The 20112-nt window shown below is 39.0% G+C and overlaps 1 protein-coding gene across 5 annotated transcripts in view; it reads right to left on the reverse strand.

Annotated features, from left to right (window-relative positions):
* The window catches only part of Ssh2 (slingshot protein phosphatase 2), a 258061-nt gene that overhangs the window by 70154 nt on the left and 167795 nt on the right, over positions 1 to 20112 (reverse strand). The window lies entirely within an intron of this gene.

The raw sequence follows: 20112 nt of genomic DNA on the forward strand, positions 1-20112 counted from the left end.
AAATAGGATGAAGAGACTCCACTTAAGGTTTCTCTTTCTTCCCTATGCAAAGTTCCAACTGCATAGGGTGAAGTATGCCTTTAATTCTAGCACTGGAAGGCAGAGGCAGGCATTTGATCTCAATGAGCTCAAGGCCTCCCTGGGCTATAAAGCAAGTTCCATTGACAATCAGGGCCACACAGTGAGACTGTCTCAAAAACAAACAAAATGACAGAGAAATTAAAACAAACAAAAACAAAAAACAAATTAAAAACAATTAAAAAATAAAAAAAATCAATCCTCCACCAAACCAACAAAAAACTCCTAACAAATTCAAGAGATTGCTTATTATCCTAGTTGCTCACATATAGTCCTGCCTATTCTAAATAATTTTTCTAAAATAAAACTTATGGTATTGTATTTAAATTACATGGCAGCAATTAAGAACAACTTTAAATAAATAAAAGGGAAAGACTTGAACTAGATCGCAAGGGTGTAAATCATGGCTCTACTGCTATGGGAACAAACCTACATTTACTCTTCTATAAAATGAGGATGCTCTGAGAATCAGTGAACATACCACAGAAGTCAGTCGTTAATAATTAGTTATTATTAGTGAGTGTCAGTGACAGTGTTTCAATAGTGTCCTGATAAGATATAAAATGTTCCTTATTTTCTTTTTCAAAATTAAGTTTTATTTTTAATTTTTGTGGTGTTAGGTCCTTGGATCAAACCTGGTGTTAGGTCCTCACATATACTTGGTGCTTACTTCAGCACTGCGCCATGCTTACTGCCCATAAATGCTTCTATATTTATTTATAACAAATCCAGAGTTTGAAAGAAAACACTTATTTTTAACACACACACACACACACACACACACACACACACACACACACACACACACACACTCTCACACACCCCTCATTCTCAAATGTGAGATCAAGGCTTTAATTTGATTAAACAGAACAGTGGTTACCAAAACCTGCAAAGAATAATGTGTGTGGGTGGCTGATGGGTACAGGTGTCTACTTGGATAGGACAAATAACTTCTAATGTTCTACAGCATAATAGGATAACTATGACTGATTATAACTGTATATACTTCAAATGAGCTACAAGACTTTGAAGGTTCCTAACAGAAGGAAATGATAAGTAAATGTCTGAGGTGATGAATGACAGTCATCCAGATCATCCTTAAACAGTGCAGATGGGGTGGGGGGTGGGTGCACGTGGAGTGGAGAGATGCCTTATCATTGGTGAAGAGCACTTGTTGCTCTCAGAGAGGACCCACATTCAATTTACAGTGTCAGCTACAGGGGATTCAACAAACATATACATGGTACACACACAAGTATATAGGCAAAACATTCATACACATAAAGTAAAAATAAATATACAGAAGTAAAAAATTGTATACAGGCGCCAAATACTACATTTTATCTCATAAATATGCACAGCGGCTATCTGTAAATTAAAAATAAAAAACTAAAATTGCAATCTCAGTAAGTTGCACTCCACACACACTGAAGATGACTAGCGCAGAGCAGCGTGCTGTAATTCCTGGATATATCTCCTGGGTTAACATCATTCATGTGGGAGGCTAACCACATAGGTAGAGAACTATTGCTTAGAACAGAAGACACTCAAAACTATGATGACAAGTGGATATCCCTCCTCTAAACTCTTAAGCTCCTCCTCACAACCGATCCATAGATTCATCTATACAGTTGTTTGGGACAAATGCTCAACAGTCATGTCAGCCTTGGTGTCTTTTTACCTCCCCACAATATGTGTCTAATCCATCTGCAAATCCCATGGGCTGTACTCTCAAACTTACCTTGAATCTGCCCTCATTATGACTGGTCCATAGTTGCCATTTTCTTCTTCTTTTTGGGGGTGTGTGGAGGTGGAGGGTGGAGAAGGGTCTCTCTGTGTATTCTTGGCTGTTCTAGAACTTACTCTGTGGACCAATCTGGCCTTGAAGTCAGAGATCTGCCTACCTCTGCCTCCCAATTGCTAGGATTAAAGGAATGCACCACAACTTCCCGACATTTCCTTCTTACACTATTTTTGCTTTGATATTTAAAAAGCGATTTTATTGGGAAATTAACCTTTGCTGATTTAACTGGGTCTTAGTTACCTGCCTAGTTTTCTGAGATAGGATCTCATGTAGCCAGGGTAGCCTTGAACTGTCTGAATGGATCCTCTTGTCTCCACTTTCCAAGTGTTGGGATCAAGGTGTGAGCCATCATATCCAGTCAATAGTTCTTTAAGAGTGAAAGACAGTGTTGCATTGAACTACAATTATTTTCCAACCATTTTTCTAGCATTACCATACTGACTTGTACACACAGTCAGAAGCTGTATGGTAAATTTTTTGTTAGAAATTAAAGAGGTTTGTTTCTAAAGTAGAATATCACATTGCTCAGGATGGCTTCACTCACGTATGTAGTTTATAATGACTGTTTTCTTCCTCCTGCCTCTACCTCTTCTTCTGTGTTGGTATTATAGACATGTGTTAATACATCTTAGTGTTTATTCTGTAATAAAACCCTTTTAATAAAAGTTGTCAAATAGCTGGGCATAGTGGTGAATGCCTTTAATCCCAGATCTCAGGAAATGGAGGCGGGCAAATGTAAATTGGAGGACAGCCTAGTCTACATAGTAAGAACATCTCAAACCAAACCAACTAACCTAGCAAAACCAAAACCTTTTAAACATAAACAAAAGTAGGGTGTGTGTGTGTGTGTATGTATGTATGTATGACAGCAAAGTGGGAGAGATGCTTCAAGGGTTAAAAGTTCTTTGCTGGTCTTGTAGATGACTCAGGTTTAGCTCCTGAAGCCCACATTAATGAGCTCACAACTGCCTGTAACTCCAATTCCAGGGGATCTAACCTCTTCTTGCTTCTTCAAGTACTTGTACACACCTGATGCATATATATACACATAGGCACACACACAAAATAAATACATATTTTTTAAAACTAGGAAGAATACTATGAACACCCATATTACTATCACATTCTAGCTTTAGTTCACAGCTAATTTTATATCTTCATCCCCTTTACTTTCTCTAGTGTAAATCAAATCCCAGAAACTGTACCAGCAAAAAGCCTTTTTTGGTAGTTAGTTCTGTTACCCTCTCACCAAATAGCAGCCAGAGTGCTTTAAAGTATATCCAGATTACAGCATCACTGTGTAAAACTCTGTAAATGCTTCTTTCCTTCATACTTAAAAATGAAGAACCAGCTTGCAGCTTGGCCTGTGAGGCTCATAAAACAGCTTGCAGTGAAGCAACTTACCTCTGACCTTATGCTACCCGCCTCTTCTTGTTTACTATGAACTATCCCTGGTTCCTCTCTTCTGTCTCTTCAGTAGTTCAGGCCCCACTTCTCAAGGCCTTTGTACTTACTAATCCTCTACTTGATTCTTATGAACTGTTCAGCATTTAAATCTCGGCTTTACTATCACCATCCCTCTTCTCTTTATGGTATAAAATACATCTAATCCTGTTGTCTTGTTTTGTTCCTTTCAGGATGTTTTCATGAAGTAAAACATTTATTCATGTGTGTTATTGATTGCAGTTATCAGCATATAAGCTCCATGGATGCAAAGACTTTACCTTGTTCATCATTGTATCTCAACCCTGCCAGAAACACATTAAGTGCTCAAGAGATACATGATAATTAATTCCTCCTAGTTTACCCCCAGCTATCAGCACAGTTCCATCACTGAGCATGCTGGTTCTGCCCATCTTTAATTCCAGCTCTTGACAAAGAGGCAGATCTCTGTGAGGTCAGGTCCTGGTCTACATGGCAAGTTACAGGCCACCAAGGACTACATCATGAGACCCTGTCTCAAAAAAAAAAATGTTCTAGAACTCTAAGCATGTGGTAGATTAATGAGTAGGCAGGCTGAAAACAGCTGTATAATGCTCAGTTATGGCTCAATCTCATGCTTCAATAAAGTGGCACAAAACTGATAAAACTTTGGAGGTTGTAACCAATCAGAGAGATTGGATACATTTTTAAAAAACAATAACTGTAATTTATAGATTTCATTTTAAAAACCTGATTGTTGGCTAGGAGAGGCTGCCCTGATTTTGTTTTGTTTTCATCTTTAAATAAAGCACTGCTCTCTTGTGGTCTGTTGCACAAGCCCTGTCTCTTGTTACATCCGTGGTGTGCACATGTCACTGTGTTGTGGACTAGTTTCACTGCCATTACGGGAACAATCTAAGACAAAATGTCTGAGTGACAGGATGAACAGGGTACACCACAGACAGGAAATGAAATTCACACTTCTGCCAACACAGCAACTGTCTGCTTTACTAAATGAAAAACAAAACAGTTAAATAGTCTACCTACTCACTAAGCAAAATTACCATCTTTGGCCACGTTCATTTCCAGTAAACAAAGCAGTTATCTGTGTGTACAAAGGAAGCACTTGCTGAGTGAGAGCTAACAGCTGAGCATACTCCAGCCATTCCTTTTGTGAGACACAGTAGTTTTCTTTGACAAACAGTAGTCTAAACTAACTTCCTGGTTTGGGGAGTTCTGTATTACTGCCCTTTTGTTGCTTATGCTTTAAAGAATATCTATGTGAATTCTTTGCTTTACGCAGTTAAATGTGCTTTTCAAAATGTATGTAGTGCTTTCACAAGGGTAATGGCAGGGGCAATTATTTTAAGTTAATTCAAAGCTGTTTGGACTCTATAAATTCATGATTAGAAAGAACAGGGGAGTCTGGGGACATAGCTCAGTTTGAAAAAAAGTACTTGTCTAGCATGCACAATATTCTGAGTTTTGGTCCCTAGCACTGCACAGATTGGCTGTGGTGACAGTAATACAAATTTGTAAAAACAGATCAGAGATCATATCACATAGGGCATGAGGGAAACCAGTCTTTCTATTTGGATCATTTACACAACTATCAACAAATGCACAGCAGACCCAGCTGGGCCAGACAGAAGACTGTCACTCAAGTGTGATAAAGGATCCCTGAGAGTGACACTCAATATACTCTAGATGACACATCCTATCCTTTTTATTTCATGGCCCTAGATACAAGTCCTCAGTGATGGTAAAGTAGCATACTGCTGGTAAAAGAGGGAGCACAGATGAGAAGTGGCTCACTACATCTTATTATTCCTGAGTATATTTGTGGGAGTAAATTAAATCATGCTATCAAAGATGAATGGAAACACAACAGAATTTGTGATCATTTAGAGTTTCAATGAGCCAAGTTAACCACTTTGTATCTGAATAAAATTATGTGTAAATTTAATTTCATTACTTCAGTGTGAGGTAAAAAGTGTCGTGATCTTCCCAGAGCAGGAAGATATCTAGTCATGTCAATATCAGTGATCTTCCCAGAGCAGGAAGATATCTAGTCATGTCAATATCAGTGATCTTCCCAGAGCAGAAAGATATCTAGTCATGTCAATATCAGTGATCTTCCCAGAGCAGGAAGATATCTAGTTATGTCAATATCAGTGTTTTTCAAACAGCTGTTCAAAGATTCAGCAGATGGAGTTGTTTTTAAAAAAAAATCTGAGGGGCCAGCCTGGTGGTTTAATGTTAGGTAAAAGTGTTTTGCTGCCCCCCCCCCCCGAATTTAATTCAAATACAAAGCCCAAAGGACTTAAAAATCCCTACATCAAAAAAGAAAGAATGACAGAGAAAATTCTTCTTGATCTAAAGATGATAAAACAGCTTTTAATAAGATTACTGCTCATCAAGGGAGAGGCATTCCTGGCTACATACAAGAAATGAGTTAGCAATAGTTAACCTGGCTACATGTTAAATGCTAGGCACTAAGTACTTCATTTCACCTTTATAACACAGTTTACTATTTTTGATTCTAGTTTACTTTTAGGCATTGGAGGAGCTCTCAAATGTTATATGTCCAAGATCATATAGCAGTAAGCAGGTTTAAGATCTGATGTGAACGTCCCTACTCTGAAAAATTCTTCTGTTACTCTTGTTTTAGGGCAGTATAATAGATGAAATATAGTTTCTTTTCTACAGAGAATTTTAAAAGAGGATTTAAAAGTAGAGTACAGAGTGAGAGGTAATGTAATGGCAAACATCTGTCTGGGAGGCCAGTCTAGATGGGTTGGTAATTAAGAACTGCAAACTCTGCTGGGAATGATAGTAGCATTTTAGCAGCAAAAATGGGGGAAAGAGCACTGCGTTCTTTGGGCAAACATTCCTTGCCAAACCCTTCAGATCAAAATCACTTCCTAAAGCATGGCATTTGTTAACTGGCAGTTTCTTCTCAGGCAAAGTACATAAAGGAAAAGGTCAACTAAGGGAAGGAAAAAAATACTTAGCTATGCAGACATAGCTTTGAGGAATGTGGTCAGGGTGGTCGCCTCTGACCAAGCAAGAATGTTAAGGAAACAAAACAAAGCAATACACACCTGGCCAAATGACTGATTGTTGGTTAAACCAGAAATTCTGTTTTATAGTGAAACATATACAGAAAGAAATGGATAATTTATGAGAACACGAATGTTACAGGAATGGAAAGATGCCTCAGTGGTTAAGTGGCTGCTCTTACAGAGGACTGGGGTTTGGTTCTCAGCACCCACATAACATCCTACAAGCATTTGTAATTGCAGTTCCAGGGGATCTGATGCCCTCTTTTGGCCTCATCAGGCACTAAGCATTCATGTGGTACACATGTATAAATGCAGGCAAAATGTTTCCATTTGCATAAAAATAAAAATAAAAAAATCTTAAAAGTCTTTTTAAAAAGAAAGTTTCAGTAAGTAGATGTAATATTCTTATTTCAAAATTAGAAAAAGAAAAAAATAAAATTAAATGAAAGGTTATTTTAATATTTTAATGCCAGCCACTTGAATTTGTTTGGTCTTTTTGCCTGAGGCCAAATTTACCAGTAAATGATTGTGAAATACTGACTGTACACACAACATCACTGCACAAAGTTGAATTGGTTGCAGCTATGATAAAGTCAAATACACAGTTCAAGCTTCAGTATTTTTATCTTAAAGAATAATAATTATTTAGGGTTGGTGACTTCCACGTGTGTACCATGAAATATGCCTCCCCAAACAAATACATAAATCTTTTAAAAAAGTTATTTAAAAAAATATGTAAGGAATACTCATGTACAGGAAACTTTTACCTACATTCTCCACATTTAATACTTTACTTTCCTCTTCTGATAAGCTGTCCTTGCTTGGTACTTTAAATTTTAGATACAAGAAAGATGCTAGGGCAGCGGCTGTCGATAGTTCATGTCCCTACTAAGAGAAGGGCATGTACAGCTAGAAGTTTTAAGTATCAGGCCAGAGGCCAAGGGATCATACAGGTACTAATGTCACTGCTTATTGAAAAAACATAGCTACATTAAAAACAGGGTGGGAAAAGACATTATACACTTCATGACTGCAAGAAACTCAGAAGTGGGCTGGAGAGATGGCTCAGCAGTTGAGAGCACCAGAGCACCGACAGCTCTTCCAGAGGTCCTGAGTTCAATTCCCAGCAACCACCTGGTGGCTCACAACCATCTGTAATGGGGTCTAGTGCCCTCTTCTGGTGTGTCTGAAGAGAGCATGGTGGTGTACTTATATGCATAAAATAAACAAATACATCTTTAAAAAAAAAAGAAACTCAGAAGCATATTTCTAAGTAAGGTGAAAAATGTAACATTGTATTCCTAAAGGAATCTAGATTACAATGGGAGAAAACAGAAATCCATGTATCATGCATTCCCCATTCCTACCACACAGAGCCTAACACTGGACTATACTGGAAATGGCAAATCATATCTGGAAGCTGTCCCCCTAGACATTAACTCCCAGACACAAATCTAGCAAGGTTAATTCTCTCCTTATCAATAAAAGCACAGTAATCCAACTAACAAACAGATGAGCTTAGGCTCTTAGTTCTTCCTGATTAACAACAACATCAGGCCATTTTAGTTCTAGCTTATTTTTCATCTAGATCAGTGGTTCTCAACCATCCTAGTACTGTGACCCTTTAATATAGTTCCTCATGTTGTGAAGACCCCCAGCCATAAAATTATTTTTGTACTTCATAACTATAATTTTGTTTAATCTGTGGGTCGTGAACACTTTGACAAACCTCTATCTCCAAATATATTTACATTATAATTCATTACAGTAGCAAAAGTACAGTTATAAAGTAGCAACAAAAATAATTTTATTGTTGGGGGTCACAATATGGAGGCAACGTATTAAAGGACTGTTAGGATGGTTGAGAACCACTGATAAGACCTTAATTAGGGAAAGGGAGAGACACAAATTTAAAATATCAGAAAATGCTTTTTAGTTTTGTTCATTTTAAATGTTCATTTCTAAATAAAATTTTATTTTACTGTTGCCTTGATGGATAATATAATCACAGGATGTTTGACAGAAATAATAATTTACTGTTGGTTATACAATTCAGTTCTCTAATTTAACATACCTGGTTTGATGTTTGCTATTTCTGGTTATCTACTAGCAGATCTTTCTTTTCCATTTGTTCACTCATTTGTTTGGTAGCAAAATCTTGGGTATTATATATATTATACCAGTGTTCTACCAGAGACATATATCCCAAGACTTTTTTTTTTTTTTAATGTATGAAAGTATTTGTGTTTGCACGAATGGCATATGAGTGGAGGTCAAAGGACAACTTTTCTGGAGTCCATTCTCTTATTCCACCTTGTCTTCCATTTCTGATGCTATGCTTCCTACTGCAGGTTATCTGGCCTGGGGGTTTCCAGGAGGTCTTCCATCTCTGCTTCCCCTTTCATGATATGAGTGTAGGGTTATGAATGAGCACGTCTGTGGGCTCATGAGGCAAATAAGCACTTTCACTCACTGACCCACTTTCCTGGGCCCTCTTTTTACTTTTATTTTGAGACAGTATCTCAGGGATGCTCACATAGTCATTGAACCCATGCTCCTCTTGCCTCAGACTCCTGATGAGTAGAGATAACATGTATGTGCCACCACACTTGGTTACTATTTGTTCTTTTGGAAGCTCTACCAAATGTGGACTTGGTGGCCTCCAACTCAGTCCCTCTGAGGGGCTGTGAGGGAAGCTGGAATGTGGCTTATGCCTGGCCTGATAGAATCTTTCCTCTGGGGCTAAGAATCTTAAGCATGTAAACCAAAGGAGGAGGTATTGTAGGGTATGGTCCTGTTCACAGTGGGGAGTGGCAAATTCCATACTAGTTTGCTTTTCCTACAACATCCTTGAGTGTATTAGTTCTCTGAGCTTCGTTCTTTAGTCCTACACATCTGCTAAGTGTACTCTGACATTGTCCAATAAATATTTGGCTAAGATAGGTTAAAATTTCTGAGTTTGCTACATACTCCCAAGTACCAACTGAAGCCAAAAAATCTAATCATTTGCCAGAAGCAACACAGCTTATTAGCAATAGGGACAAGTTACTAAGGCCCCATGTTACCTGACACCCAGGATGACATTTAATCTCTTAGATGTTATTATCACAGTATATGTTTCTGTTCTAATAGTTTGAAGCAAGTAGCATTTAAAAACACATCTTGGGTGGAGAGATGGCTCAACGGTTACGACAGCTTGCTGCCCTTGCAGAGGAATTTGATAGGTGACACATAAATACCCGTAACTCCAGCTTTGGAGCTCTGATACCCTCTCTGTGACACAACAGCCATCCACATGCACTTGCATGCACACATGTACATACTTCACACATAAATTAAATCTTCTTTAAAAAGTTAAAATATAAACAAGCAAATTACTATAAACAAAACAAAATGTACATCTGTCAGTCAATTGTGATGGCATGTACCTATCGTTGTAGCCCTTAGGCTGAAGGATGAGGATAGAAGCCAGCCTGGGTTACAGAAAAAGAACTCTCTTAAACAAACAAAGCCAAACCAATCAACTAAACCAACCAAACAAAACCCCAAGCCCTGGATGTAGCCAATTTGCGTACACAGAACAAAGGTGGGACTTGGTAGTAAAGTCTCATTTGCTGTTCTGTTTTTCAAGCATTCTTACAGCTCAAGTCTGAGTGGGAAAAGACTGAGATGTACTCCCATGAAGTAAGCACTTTCACATTACCTAAGATGCTTCTTTTCTTATCAACACATTTCTTAGGTATTAAAACTGACTTTAAAAAATACTAAACCCAAAATTTGTCTTGTCTAAAAGAGATGCAGGGACAAAGACAGAGCAGAGACTGAAGGAATGGCCAATCAATAACCAGCCCAACCTGAGACCCATCCCATGGGCAGGCACCAATCTCTGACACTATTAATGATACTCTATTATGTTTGCAGACAGGAGCCTAGCATAAACTGTTCTCTGAGAGGCTCTACCAAGCAGCTGACTTAAATAGATGGGGATACCCACAGCCAAACACTGGACAGAAGTTGGGGACTCTTATAGAAGAGTTGTGGGAAGGATTGACGGTCCTAAAGGGGATAGAAACCCTACAGGAAGACCAACAGAGCCAACTAACCTAGACCTCTGTGAGTTCTCAGAGAGCATACATGGGCAGGAACAAGGCTGCTGACACATATGTAGCAGACTCGCAGTTCAGCCTCCATGTGGGTCCCCCAACAACTGGAGCAGGAGCAGTCCCTAAAGCCTGACTGTGGAATCTGTTTCCTAATAGGGTTGTCTTGCCTGGCCTTCATGAGAGAGGATGAGCTTAATCCTGCAGAGACAGGATGGGCCAGGGTGGGGGAATACTGGGGAGAAGGCATCCTTTCAGAGGAGAAGGGGAGGGGGATGGGAGAGGAAACTCTGTAAGGGGGGGCTGGGAGGGAGTGGCATTTGGTATATAAACAAACAAACAAACAAACATAAATTTAAAAAATACTAAAACTAGCTATTAAAAACAAAATGTTGGCAAGGATATGGTATCACACACCTTTAATCCTAGTGCCAAAGAAGCAGAAGCAGGTGAATCTCTGTGAGTTTGAGGCAAGCCTGGTATACCTACAAGAGTTTCAGGTCAGTTAGGGCTACACAGTGAGACCTTGTCTCAAAACAAAATAAAACCAACCCAACCCCCCAAGATACCCCTACTCCAAACCAACATAAAATGTCAGGAAGACCATGAGGGCCTTTAAATGAAGGTAGGTAAGACTACCATAAGCAGAAAAGTGGATGGCTATCCAGTCCTTGGATTCTTTACGGTATTCTAGGAGACTAAGAATGTTTCTTTCTATATATTACCTGACCACATACTCATTTCATCTCTTTACAAAGATAGAAAGCATTTAGCATTTGGCTTATACTTCAACTACTGAACATGGAAGACCAGAGTTGGTAGGTATAGGGCAGGGCTTCATATAGTAGCAGGTGGGCCCAATTTATACCTTTGTGAGACTAGCCTAAGTCTAAAATAATTTGATTAGGATGGCGAAGAGGATGTATGTATTCTTGGATTCCTTTAAGTTGCTCCAAACTTGGACTTAGCAGTCTGGCTTCCAAATACTTTCCAGCTTGAATTAAGACCAAGTTCAGACCTGCCTATGACACCCCCCCCCCCGTTGCCTTGCAGTTTTTACGGCTGCCACACAAGGCTCGGCTTCAACCCTGTCTCTATCATCCAAAACTAATGCTCCTAAACAATATAACCACCACAAAACCACAGACTGTCAATGAAAGCTGTTGGCTGTAACACAACAGGCCTTAGGTCTGGTAACTGATAGTGATAGGGAATTTTGTTTTTGAGAAAGTCTTCAAGAAGAGAAACTATTCTGGGTGGTGGGGGCACATGTCTTTAGTCCTAGCACTTAGGAGGCAAATTTCTTGAGTATGAGGCTAGCCTGGTCTACAGAGTAAGTTCCAGGACAGCCAGGGTTACACAGGGAAACCCTGTCTTTAAAAAATTAATTAATTAGTTTTTTGATTTAGCTAATGCTTTCCCGGGTACTACAAACAACAGACCTGCAGCAGGAGGATTGCAGGCCAGGCTTTCAAGCACTTGGTGAAGAAGTCAAACCCTGTTTTCAGCCAATGCCTTCCCCTTCCCTTGAAAAGGTCTCCTCTAGGCTTCAGGTCATCTGTTTACTGTTGTCACCTCAGTATCCTGGTTACTATCACTTAACTTTTCCTCAGTCTCTTTTCACCCTGACTTCTATTACAATTTAATGAGACTTTATTGTTAACAGAAAGAAATACTCAACAACTTTGTCCCTAACTTATCATTTCAAAATCCCTCACTGAGGCTCCTCAAAGAGAACTCCAATTCCCAGTTCCTCTGGCAGACATGAATGAAATCTAGATGGATGTGACTTCAGAAACCCAGTCTCTTTCTCCTGACTTCTATGTGTTCACTTTCTCTTCAACCCAAGGGAAACTTCTGTTTCCTTGATTCCTAATTTTTTTTCCAGGCTATCAACTTCTTTTTGACTTTTTTTCCTAACCAATATAATCCCATGTTATATTTCCCAACCATTTTCCCTATAATTCAATTTCCTTGCTCCTGAGTACTGCAGTTTAAAATTGTACAATTTAATGAATTACTTATTACCTGTCAGAGCAACTGTCAGAGCACCTTGTCTAATGTTATTTTTTCAATGTCGTGTACAGTATACAACACTAGGTGAACATTCAATATATATATTATAATCTCCAAGAGAAAAGAAGCCTAACACTGAAAGAGATTATAAACCCATGCTTCTACACGTCATAACACACTTATGGTTTCAGTTTCATGATGTCAGAGATGACAACAAGAACAGTGAGGGAATTCAGTTGGCACTTTACACCTCATGACAGCTCCTCTCTCCTTCCTTGTTAACTGAAACCTTCCTTGCTCCTGTGTACCCCACTCTCCACTGTTAACCTGCCTATTACAGAGCTGGAGGAGGGGGAGCTGTTGTGATTTCTTGCCTTTCTTCAATGAGAGAGAACAATCTATACTGGATCCTCGATTCTATATGCACTTCCTAGTTTGTGTTTCTAGTGACTGCTTCTTCCTACTCTGGAAGTATGCTCACCACATTCTTTTTTTTTCCCCCCAGAGGAACACACTGTAACCTTATTTTTTCTTTTATCTAGCACATACAATAAATGCTAAAATACACTTAATGTTTGGACTTGTATACCCAATAAATTCAATAAACAAGTAAGTGGTGATATACCAAATACAAGCATTATTATAAGTAAATGTCTGTTTAGAATAAAATGTTGTTACAAAAGCCAGTACTGGATTCTAATAAAACAATTTAATAAAACAAGGCACAATGTTTAAGGCAAAATTTATGAAGAAAGTATGTAAGTTAATATAAGATCATACTTTTTAATATCCTTTAGGGGAAGAGACACAGAATTTAAAATAGCTTAAACATTCTTTTTAGAATATTAGCCATAATAAAGAAAAATAAATTTTATATAATAGGACTATATTTTTTTCCAGAAAACAAACTCCACTGTTGAATCATATTTCTGAGTTAAAAAATTAGACTAGGCATATAACACAGTGAAGTGTAGGCTTTTAGGCAGCATGACCTTTAGCACATAGTTCTTCTCTACCAATGCATAAAAAGAAGTGTTTCTTTAGCCTTCATTAACTGTACACTAGGCATACAATGTTACATAACATTAACACAGTAGTGTGCAGTTTTCTATTTCCAACATAGTGTGTTCTTCCCCCCAACCCCCCCACATGGGCCTTGAACTCACAGTAATCCTCCTGTTTCAGCCTCCTAAGTGCTCTGATTACAAGGATGGTTCATTATATTGCCAACCTTTCCATTGTAGAAAGGCAACGTAGGGAACAAGATTGGCAAACGCCATGCTGTTCCAGGCAAAGGTGACAGGCTCTGTGCTGGTGTGCCACATCCCTGCTCTCAGAGGTAAGCCTCGTTCCCTCCCCACTCCCATCCTCATAGGCACTATTAGGAGGTGTGGTCTTTTGGACTAAGTGTGTCTCAACTTTCTGCATCTTGTGGATCCAGATGTCAATCCCTCTGCTACTGTTCCAGCGCCATGTGTGCCTGGATGCTGCCATGCTTCCTGCCATGACAACAATGCACTCAGCCTCTGTAGCCAGCCCCAATTATGAAAGGGTTTTCCTTTATGAGAATAGGTATCTCTTCACAGCAATAGAAACCCCAACTAAGACACCAACTTTATTCCCCCCCCCTTTTTTTTCTCCCTCTCGCTCCGGCCCCCCAGCCTGCTGGCTCTGGCCCCACTTGCTCTAGCCCCTGCTTGCTCCAGCCCAAAGGTTTTATTTATTTATTCATGTGTTCTTTTTAATAGTATAGTGGGCAGCAATGTCCTTTGTGGTCTGAAAGTGTCTTCCATTTAGCCCTAAGTGTGGGAAAGAAAGTATATTTATATGATAAATTGTTGGCAATAGCTGTGTGATCTGAATTTGTTGACTTGAGGGAGAAAGATTGCTCCTGAGGGATTCTCCCATTCTTTTTTTTTTTTTTTTTTTTTTTAAAGATTTATTTATTATATATGAGTACACAGTAGCTGTCTTCAGACACAGTAGAAGAGGGCATCAGATCTTATTACAGATGGTTGTGAGCCATCATGTGGTTGCTGGGATTTGAACTCAGGGCCTCTGGAAGTGCAGTCAGTGCTCTTAACCACTGAGCCATCTCTCCAGCCCTGGGATTCTCCCATTCTTAACACACACACACACACACACACACACACACACACACACACACACACACACACACACAGCACACACTCACCTCAACAAAAGTTTAAAAAAGAAGTCTATAGCTGCTGTGCATTCTTCCCCTGCCAGTCCTTCATCCTACTCATGCCCTCTTGCTTCTGCCCTATCACTCCTTTGAAACTCTACCTCATCCAAATAAGACAAACCCAAAGGACAGAGAATATGGGCATTCACTTCAACAGTCTTTTCTTTTTATTGAATACCTGAAATGCAAATAATTTTCATCTTCTTGAGAGTCTCTTTACAGATAGTTCCTAAAATATGACACCTGCTCTGTACCTCTCTTGAGCATCCCAGTTCAGTATTTTGTCAGTAATACTAATCTACCCTGCTCACTGTATTTAAACCATAAAGATGGTATTTAGAAAATAAATTTATCAGCAACTAATTGTTTTTAAAAATCATGGGCTAGCAAGATTGCTTAAGGGGTAAATGGGCTTCCCATCCCATGACAACCTGAGTAAGGGCCCTGAGGTCCCACATGGCAGGAAAAACTGCTTGATTTCTGAAAACTGTCCTCAAACCCTTATATGAGTTCCTGGCACCCAAGCACCCTCCCCACCCACACAAATTGAATAAAGTGCTAAAAAATAGAATTTCTAGTTTCTTTTAAAAATTAAAATATTTGAACAGTACCTAAGTCCCTTCTAATGCCTGGCCAGGGCTAGGCAGCAGTGCTTATGCTTTATTCTCCATGTCATGGAGCAGTGAGGCAGTGGAGAAAAGCTGACAGGGAACACTAATGCAACATATTTGCGTTATAAGAGCAGAGAAGGAGTCTCCAATAAAGTAACATTTTCACTTTCCATAATCTGCACTTGCTGCTTCTGTAGTTAGAAGGGGGTGTAGGGAAGAGAAGAGAATAGGTAGAAGGAGCAATCACAGTCTTCTGCGGCAGAAGTGTGGCTGGAAGTATGGCTGGCTGGTTTGGGAGATAGTAAGGTGTTGATGGAATGCAGTGGTCAGCACTGAGTTTTAAAGAGTGACCTCAAACAAGGAGGAAAGAGGGACGGTGTCTAAAGGCTTCAGTCTCTTGATGACTGTAATTCATCTTCCCATGTGCTAGAACTCAGAAACTTATGCTTTTTTTGTTTTGTTTTTTTGAGACAGGGTTTCTCTGTGTAGCCCTGGTTGTCCTGGAAATTTCTCTGTAGACCATACTGGCCTTGAATTCAGAGATCCACCTGCCTCTGCCACCCAAGTGCTGGGATTAAAGGAGTGTGCCACCTCTGCTTGGCTGAAACTTCTGCTTTTAAAATGCAATGGGCACTTCTTTCTTTCAGACTTTACTTTGCTCAATCATTTTTGATTAAATCATTTGGAAAAGTCATATTATGGACTTTTTTGTTTGCTTGTTTTGATTTGTTTGAGAGGCAGAGTCTCAATGGGTAGTACTGATGGGCCTGGAACTTACCGCCTAGAGCAGGCTGGCTTTGAACTTGAAGTGACACTCCTGCCTTTCCCTTCTCTGTGAGAGATAACAGATATGTGTCACCATGCTTGGCTCCATTTAATACTGACAACCTTTTTTTTTCTTTGAAACTCCTTTATTATTCCTTATATTTCAGGTTATCTCTTCATACTCTCTTTCCTTCATATATCAAAAATACTATTTTTCGGCCAACTCCGTAAACTATCATGTCTTCTGTGATTTCATTATCAGTTCTTCATTGCTTTTATACATTCTCTTGAATGCTTTCATTTAATTATGGTCATCTTCCTATATGCTCATGATTCTGGATTATCTATTCATGCATGAAGCAACGTTAAAGCTCTGAGGCCTAATACAACACAAAAGCATTTGTCACTTGCTAAGATTACAGACGTACACAGATGTGTGCTTAGTTTTTATTGAAAAATTATGTTACCTTGGTTGGATTTTTCCCTGAGAGCTTTTATTTTATTTACTCGTGGCTAGCTACTATACTTGAATTTCTGAATTTCCTTTTCAGGTAGTTTGTCATGAATGTGAGGAAACATGACTTCTGCATGTTCACATTATATTCTGCAACTTTTCTGAATCTGTCCAGTCCAAATAGTTTTCTCTTCCTCTGTGTGTGTGTGTGTGTGTTCTACAGTCTTTAAGGGTCACAATTTTGTGAAGTCTTTAGGTATTTCTATATAGGAGATCCTGCCATTGATAAACAACAGTCTTATTCCTTTCCATGCTGATGTTGCCCCTCTCTTCCTCCCTCCCACTCATCCTTTCACCTAGCTGCTCTGGTCAGGAGCATCCTTTCACCTAGCTGCTCTGGTTAGGAGCAGTTAACTTTTGTAAACAGTAATATTAGTGATATTGATGACAAAGAAGGAGAGAAAGAGAGAAAATAGTGGAAAAATAAAGTTCAAACAGTTAAAGTTTGTTTGCTTGTTTTTGAGGCAGCAGCACCTTGTGCAGATGAGGCTGACTTTGAAGTCACGGGGATCTGCCTGCCTTTGCCTCCTGAGTGCTGGCATTAATTAAAGGCATGGGCTACTTACTATATCTGCCTTGAAATTCACTAAAAGTACATTTTAAAATAAATTTATGAAGAAGCAATGATATACAGCACATCATTTTCCAGGGAAAGAGACTTCACAAGGTTGTATCATATAGCAATGAATTACTTAGGATTTGGAGGAAGAAGAAATCCAAATCAAAGTGATCTAAGAGTAAATGTATCTTTCACTGAGTTTTAAGCAGGTGAGAGGGGGAAACGTTAAAATATGTACCTGTTCTAGTATAGGCATGAATACTACTAGCCTACACCAGCTATGGAGACTGCTTTTCAGTTTGTTTGAGCTAGGCCCAATCACCCAATGTTAACTCATAAGGATTAAAGGGGGCTGATTTTAAACATTAGTTTTAATACTAAAGGCAGCATTTAAAATGATTAGCAGGAAAGTTTCACATTGTAACAAATAGCTAAGAAGGCTATATATATAATTTCTATAGATTTCTTAAGTTAGTAGGGGACCCTACCTACCAAAGGTCCGCCTTAATCATTTAAGCTGGCTGAAGGTACTCAGTATCTGTTTTAGCAAAACAATGGAAGCCAAAGCTGGGCATAGTGCTACCAGAGGTAGGCAGATCTCTGTCAGTTCAAGCCCAGCCTGGTCTACATAGCAAGTCAACTAGGGCTACAAGTTTTGTCTCATGAACAAAAACAAGATGTGGTACAGCTCCTACTCCCATACTCCTTAAACAAGTAAAAGATAATAAAAAACACAGACATGAAATTTACTCATTATTAAACAGAAGACAAAAGGTGAGAAGCATGGTAGCCAAATTATAGGTAAAACAGGATTAGTCAGGTATGGGAGAGTTAATCACAAATACAGCCAAGGATTAAAAACTTAGGCTAAAAAAAGTAAAAAAAATATCAACTGTACAAAACATAGGCTCCATAGCCACATTTGCACAGATGTCATTCATGTGCTTTGACTGCATGTGCCCATCACCTCCTTATCCACCTTCCTTGCTCCTGTATCTCCTTCCTTTCTCTACCATTTCCCGCCTAATTTATAGATATATTGATACAATTTATTTTTATTTTATTGTTTAAAATATGGCTATCCTGGGATGAGCATAGTAATGTGTCTTCAAAAGGTAATATAATTTAACAGCAGTTTTAAATGTTAAGAAATTTAAAAATTCTATACATATTTTTATTTTTTTTTTTCTGAGACAGGGTTTCTCTGTGTGGCCCTGGCTATTCTGGAACTCACTCTGTAAATCAGGCTGGCCTCGAAACTCAGAGATCCACCTGCCTCTGCCTCCTGAGTCCTGGGAGGCATGAGCCACCAACACCCAGCCAGTATCTTTCTTTTAAAACTAAAAGTTGGTGGTGGGATGCAGAGATGGCTCAGTGATTAAGAGCACTTACTCTTCCAGAGGACCTGATTTCAGTTCCCAGCACCTATGTCAGGCAGCTTAAAATTGTTTGTAACTTTAACTCTAGGATAGTCTACTTTCTTCTGGACTCTGAGGGTACCTGTACACATGCCCACATACTCACACACATACACATAATTAAACAACAGAAATATTTAAAAAATAAGCAAGGCCTTACAGAGTGTTGATAAGATACAATGCCCTTTTGTTAACTCACAACCCCAAACCAAATGATAATACCAGAACCAGGGAAAAACAGGGAAGTGGTTGTATGATGAAATATTTGAACTTCTGCTCAAGAAAAAAATAGGTTAAAAAATGTGTATTAAAAAATGGGAAGAACAAAAATGGTTGTCAGGCAAGCTGTGTTCTCCCCCCCCTTTTATAAAAAAATTAATGTTTTAATGTGTTTTCAGTATTTAAAGAAGGAAAAAGAGAAGGCAAGAGGAAGGAAGGAAGGAAACTAAGCAAGGCTCTGAAGGAAAACAGCACCGTGGGAACAGTCAAGCACACAAACAGATGTTTTGCGTAAGCTACATTTTGGAGACATCTGCCTTTGTGCAAGACTTGAAAAGTGGAGCCGTGGTCAACAAGTTTTTCTCTGCAATGAGGGGTGGGGCTTGAGAGAAAGTGAGCTGTGAAGAAACTAACAATTACAACCCACAGGGCAGAGGAATACAAAGTTTTTAGGTTAATGCCTATGTTTATTGCATATCTCTGTCCAAGATACCTTCTATCAGCCATGTCTACTAGTCAAACAAGGAAGTACTACAGATGCCCTTGTCTTTTTTTTAAATTTTATTTTTATATTTTTAATTGTTTTGCCTGTATGTATGTATGTATGTATGTATGTATGCCTCATGCTTGATGAAGAGCAAAAGAAGCTGTCAGATTCTCTGCAACTAAGGTTACAGATGGCTTGTGAGCTGCCATGTGGGTGCTGACAATTGAACCCAGGGCTTCTGCAAGATCAGCCAGTTCTCCTAACTGCCTAAGTCATCTCTCTAGCCCCTGTCCATGTCCTTTTATTTAAGCGACTGAGGTTCCTTGCCAGCGATACTATTTAACTCTTAGGTAGAGTTACCCCATCCTTATGGGAGAATAGATAAGGCAGAACTTACTGTTTAAAGCTGTCTGCCACCTCCCCACTTCTTGTTCTTACTCTAAATAAAAAAGCCTACTATATGCAGAAAAACTCAGGTAAAAATGAAGATTAGAATACAACCGTTGATCTGCTCTACTGCCTTGTGTTTTATGTGTGTTCAATTTCATTTCTGTTTAGTTTGATGAATATTTTAGGTCTATACTTTTCACTTTTGCATGGAGATAGTGTAGGAAGGCTTTTTTGTATGTTTTTTTTTTTAAAAAAAGATTTATTTATTTGTTTTATGCATGTAAATGTTCTGTTTTCATGCACACCATAAGAGATATAGATGGTTGCAAGCCACCACGTGGTTGCTGGGAATTGAACTCAGGGCCTCTGAAAGAACAGCCAGTGCCTTTAGCCACTGAGCCATCTCTCCAGCCCCCATTCAAAATACTTTCAACTGACTTGCAAAGTCCTACATTGTG

Source organism: Arvicanthis niloticus, chromosome 6, assembly GCF_011762505.2.
Source record: "Arvicanthis niloticus isolate mArvNil1 chromosome 6, mArvNil1.pat.X, whole genome shotgun sequence".
Taxonomy (NCBI): domain Eukaryota; kingdom Metazoa; phylum Chordata; class Mammalia; order Rodentia; family Muridae; genus Arvicanthis; species Arvicanthis niloticus.